Source organism: Chelonoidis abingdonii, chromosome 4, assembly GCF_003597395.2.
Source record: "Chelonoidis abingdonii isolate Lonesome George chromosome 4, CheloAbing_2.0, whole genome shotgun sequence".
Taxonomy (NCBI): domain Eukaryota; kingdom Metazoa; phylum Chordata; order Testudines; family Testudinidae; genus Chelonoidis; species Chelonoidis abingdonii.
This window is the reverse complement of record NC_133772.1, coordinates 68,507,523-68,513,522: the sequence shown is the minus strand read 5'-3', so window position 1 is coordinate 68,513,522 and position 6,000 is coordinate 68,507,523. Positions and strand designations below refer to the sequence as shown.

The following is a 6,000-nucleotide window of genomic DNA, read 5'->3' as shown; positions in this document are numbered from 1 at the left end:
GGGGGGGGGGGTGATGTGAAACGTCGGACAAAAGAGAAGATAGCCAGCAGTGCTTCAGAACAGCAAAGGGCTACCACACAGGCCAGTGGTGGAGCACATCTGACACCACAGGAGACTCAATTGGACAATTGACCCTGAGCTCATCACAGGGATTTCTGACTGTGACACCACTGCAATTCATAGGTGAGCTTTTTGAGAGGTTCACTGACGCTTTCTGTCACAATCACAATGAGGTGTATTGGTAGTTATGCCATGGGATCCAGCACAGTTGTGTGTGTTATGGGTACAGGACAATGTGCACTTATATAAAGTGGTTAGTAACTTCAACTGCCACATACCCAGTTCAGCCACTAAACTTTAGTCTGCCCTTCTGTTTGCCCAAACACAAACACTGTGGTTTTCCCAATTGGCTTCTTTCTATGTGTTGTCCAGTGCATGTAGATTCCTCCATCTTCCTGGCCTCAGATACAGTGGTTGTTGCTCCTCTATTTGATTGCCAGATGTCACTGGGGAACAAGATGGGGAGGTTCCTGGATGCTCGGGGCAACCCAGATGTCGGAGAGCGAGCTCACCCTCCACGCCTGAACAAGAACAGGAATCTTCAGAGCCTGCTTCTGATGAAGATTCACCAGCCAGAACTACAGAGAGTTGGCAGTGGCCATTGTCGTCATCAGAAACGCACAGCAACGTTGGGGAAGATTTTGAGGGATTTCAAACACCGGAGCGGACTCCAGAGTGTACAATGGACATACAGTCTCCTGGGGATCAGTCACTCAGTAGGACTCCTCAGTTTGAAAGTGACTCTCCTGAGGAGGAGGGGAATGATGAAATGAATGAAGAGCACCATGGTGTTCAGCCTGTCTCTAGGGATCAGGGTTGGAGAGGGCAGCCCCATCTAACAGAGGGGGAAAGGCTGTTGATGGAAACCAACAGTAGGATTGTGCAGCTGCTGGAAAATATCAAGAGGGAGCATGCACAGTCCATGGGTCTCATGTCACAGTCTATGGGCCGCATGGAGCTGCAGCTAGGCATTGTGGCTACATCCACAAGAGCCATCCATAACTACCTGTCTGAGATTTTAGCTTTCCTCAAACAGCCAAGGACACAGGTCCTTGAAACACGTATCTCCCAAAGAGCCACCCCCCATGTTGAGTTAACCAGTGCCTCGACATGGACTGGTGAGGATGCAGTGGCAGCCTCCACTGTATACTTACCAGGGGATCAAGGAACAAGTCTCTCTCGAGAACCACCACAGGCCACTGTGCCCCGTTGCAGTGGCCGGCTGCAGAGAGCCATAACTGAGAGGGCCTCATTGCCCATGCCTACACGCCAGGCAAAAGGGGGAGGGAAGAAAAAATAATCACAATAACTATAGGATTTTTAGGTTTTTTTTATGTGCCTGTCCTTTTAATTCTTAGCCATAAGGCCATGAGTGGCAGAACTCAACCATTTCTACATTTTGGCTAACATTGTATTCTGGCTGACTAGATTAGTCTAACATTTTGTAGTTTATATTTGCATTGTTAACAATGTGTGCTGCTGGTATTTCAAGACCATTTGCCTCTGTTCTTTCACTTTAGCCTCATGAGAGCATTTTTTTACACTGTGCCAGGCATTCATTGCTTTTCTTACAAATACAAGTCATTTCTTGAGGCAGCTGTTTTTTGAGTTTTTTTTTCTTCATTACCCCATCCCCTCTGAGCAAGCATTATGGACTTGGTGGTAAGTATATAGGTCTTGGCAATACTAGCCTCAGAAACTGTGTTCAATCAGTCTTTGCCTGGTGTTTCTGGCATGCTGGCCTGAGGTGTTGGGGTTAGCCTGTAAGTGCCTTTTTGGATCATGATCATTCTTATCCTCTGTGGGTCTGACAAGGTCAATCTCTAGCCCTTCAGGTGGAGCTAATCCACATCTCTTGGCTATGTTGTGTAATATGCAGTCTTGCCAGGATTATATGGTGTATTGTGGGGCCTTTACAGTAACGAGCCTTTAGGCACCTGACTGATTTTTAGAGTTCCTTCTTCGATGCATCTAGTGGCTTGACGGGTGGGCAGCATTATAATTTTCCTCTGAGAGAGTCAGAGGATACGGAACAGAGTCATTAGCCATGTCTTTATGAGATAAGTACATTTTCTTCAACAAATATATATAAATATATTATTGCAGGGAGACCGACCCTAGTAATATCTAGCAGCCAGACCTCCTGAGAATGTAAGAGTCATGACATGCTGTTGGGCACTGTGCTACTATGTCTGTGATTAAAACTTTTGCATCACAAATGACTTGCACACTGATAGAATGGAACTTCTCCCTGTCCCTTTAGGCCATCTAATTTCCTGAGGGGAGAGTGCCCTGAGCAAAATATAGGTGCGATCAGTAGCACGCAGGACATACGGAAAGTGCACTTTGGAATACAATTATTTTATGACTGTCGGTGCTGTCTCTCTCAGGGAAATTTAATACAGTGGCACTCAGAAATTGCTGCATGCATAGGCATCAGACTAGCTTATACTTGTGATATCTCTGTGGTCCTCTGAAAGGTTCCAGTTATAAAGAGCCCCTTGAGCAGTGGCGTCTGTAACTATCTCAGGTGTAGCTTGGCACCTGTGTTTGACTCTCCAGATCCCAATGTAAGTTTTCATTAAAATTTAGGAGAGTTTGATAGTCAAACATAATGAATTTCTCCTCTGACAAATGTTGGACATTAATTTTTGGCCTAAAAATCTGTCCTACGGATGCATTCGGGCTGTGCTCTACCTGCTGAGCCAGTGGACACACCTCTTCCCTTTCCCCTTCTCTGAGACTGAAGTTGGTCAAAATGTGAGCAGGAAACTTTTTTCTACTGTATAAATTAGCCACAAACTGCTCCTCATAACAGTTTGTTTTGCTTGTGGCTGCATTTTGCTAAATGACTGGGTTAATGATGAAATGCCACTGGTATGGGCTGACCTCTTGTGTAGGCATGTTGCAGATACATTTTCTAGTTAAAAATATTTCTCCTATGACCAACTGCATGCAGGTGCTCACCCTTTAAGAATTCCATTTGGGTCCACTTTCTTGGCCATGCCATCAACACACCACTCATGCCAGGTGTAAATTCTTGCACCTGCTTTTCATTTGCGCCCCATCTGTGCCTCTTCTAAATTTTGTTTTGTTAAAATTGTTTATATAGGTAGCCTCATAAATAAATACATTTCCAATATCATGTGAGAGCCCCTCTTGGTGGTGCAAGAATACATATTACAAAAATATGTCAAAATACAAAAAAAGGAGAGGCAGGAGGAGAAGTCCACTAGCAATGTTGACAAAATGTTCGTGTGCTGCCTTTTGAAAATGCATTACTGGCACAAACATGGTTTGCGCACTACTACTGCGGATGTAAACAACCTATTTTAAGGGTACAGCCCTTTGAAAAATTTGCCCTAAATATCTACTTTTTATTTCTTTTGGATGAGATTATAGTGGAATTAGATAGAAGTCAAGAAAAGGCCAGTTGATTCTCTTGACATAGGTAGCACATATCTAATAATACAATGAAAATGTATTTATTTACATAGTGCTGTCACTTTAAAAGTGTGGTGGAATGTGGGGGCCATATATTAAGATTCTGGTGTATTCTGCAGGACCCGCCATGTAGCTGCTGCCATTTTGGATTACTTTTACTCCACCCTACATACACCCTAGCTGCTTTGGAAGCTTCAAAATTTTTGTTCTAGTGTTAAAATGCCATCTTACTGTTCTACATTTGTGCTCTGATCAAAGACAGCAGTGCAAAAGGACAAGTTGGGCATCATTTGCAACACTGCCTGTACTGCAGTTTGAACCACTGTTAGGTGCAAGATGCCCCTAAAAAGACTTTTTTGCAGAACAACTTAATCATATCAACTTCTCCCTCTCCACTCCAACTTGCTTCTGCTGTTCTCAGCTACGACTGGAAAGGAACCAAATACAATTTGAATGGGAGCAGCTATAGGGTGAGAAGGACTGAGGAGCTGACAACATTAAAGCTGTAAAATCGCAAAGAATAAAGTTCCCCACATGCTGATGTGGTAGCAATATCAGATTTTGTTAGGAAATCTGCACAAACTGATATTGTGGTCAGGTCAAATACTAAGATCTGACTTCCAGCATTGTCTTGCAAAATCAGTACAGTTGGAGATTATGTATGTTTCATCCCCTAAATGAATATTTCCATGCTTTTCAAGTGTCTGTCATAGCCTCATCATTCTTTCCCTGTAGTTTTTTGTTGTCTGAATAGGTGTATGATTATGTGTCTGTTCAGAATAAAGGGAATATGTTTTTATATGGTATATTTGTTGTTTACAGATTTTGGGTGTCTAGGGCTTCAGTCCCCAAAACACACTCTGTCTGGATCCCAAGAACAAGTATTTGGTCTTCGGGGATCATATAAAGGGCTGGAGAGATGTAACATGAAATTCCCATGCCCTTGTTGCTATCAATGGTAGATACCCCTAAACTTGATTTTGCAACTTAGCCATATTTTTTTTCTGTGCAGCTAAAATGCTCAAGGCTAAATCCCTGGCTTTCTGATACCTTTTGCCCATCAGAAAGTTACAGGTATTTTCTTCGGGAAAGTGCACAGTTTGAATGACTGTTAACCATATGGAATGTGATTTTTTAAAAAAAATGTTTATTTTATTTGCTTGTGAAGGTTTTAAGCGTGTTTTTTTTTCTCTCCTCCCCTTGGATGGTCTATTATATGAAAAGAAATAAAGCAAACAAAAAATGTAATACTAACTCCAGTGGAAAGCAGACAGTAATACTTCTGAGTAAGCCAACCACCTACAACGTTCAACTTAATAATTCTAGCAGCTGGTCCTCTCCTGCTCTCTCCCTGTCACCCAGTGCTCCCAAAGTCTCCTCTCCCAGAGCAACAGTCTTCCCAAGCACAGAAGGCTGAATGTAGTTCCTCCATTTCTGCACCAGCCAGAGCTGCTGTTTAGGGAGAGACAAATCTCTCTTCCTCTTGGTACTTCCTGTCCCTTACTGTACTTCTAGAGTCCTAGCGTGGCTGCTTTTCCAGTGAGGGATCAAGCTCAAATCTGATACTTTGTATGGTGGTGCCACTTCTAGACCACTGGACAGCTGTTTTTAAGTCGGTAATAACCTAATGCACTAGTTCTTATTTTCTCCTAAACTAAATTATCAAACCTGTGAGATGCAGACATGTCATACTTAACTCCTGAAAAGTAAGATGTGGCTTGACTAATGCTTGCAAAATTTTTAAGTTGTGGAAGCCTAAGATCAGAGAAGCTACCAGGCTAAGGAATTACTGCTAGTTGGTTCTAGTACATTACTTCTGTGAATACACATAGGTTGTGTGACTGGTGCCCTATTGCTTTAGAGAAATTAAAAAGAAAAATGCCATCCTGGCTTAGCATGACTTGGGGTAGTACATATCGTGCCAGTTTGCAGTCTGAGTTCACAGGAACAAAAGATAGAGTGAAAGGTGCATTGCGGAAGGCTATTGGTTAGAGCATAAGTTTTGGATTCTAGTCCAAGTTCAGAGACTGAATCACTCAGTGGCCTTAGGCAAGTAACGTAATTACTCTGTGCCTCAAAACCTGTAATAAGGGAGTTGTAAAACTATGATTGATTGCATAGTGATTTGAGATCCTTGGACTTAAGGCATTATATTGGTGCTAAAAATACTAAATAGTATTACTGCTGCATTTGGTTATAGTCACAACTGGAGATGGACCTGAGTCCAAACACTCCTGAACTTCGAGGGATCTCACATGTTCACAGATGGTTCCTATCACTATATATAGCATGCCGAATCAAAATCCCAATTCTGAACTGCTGTTCCCCAGAGTTGGGAAAGTTCTGATCCAGACTGGAATTTTGCCTATTTGACCCATTTCTGACCACAAATATGATTGTTTTAACCAAAACTAATATAAAGCATATTTAAAGTTTAATTAAACAGAGACACGTGGAGCAGTTTCCAATAATGCTAAATTATATTGTCTAATAGAC

At 42.4% G+C, this 6,000-nt stretch overlaps 1 protein-coding gene across 6 annotated transcripts in view; it reads left to right on the top strand.

The window, feature by feature from the left end:
• Window positions 1-6,000, top strand: part of SHANK2 (SH3 and multiple ankyrin repeat domains 2) — a 673,265-nt gene that overhangs the window by 643,254 nt on the left and 24,011 nt on the right. The gene's annotated exons all lie outside the window — the stretch shown is intronic.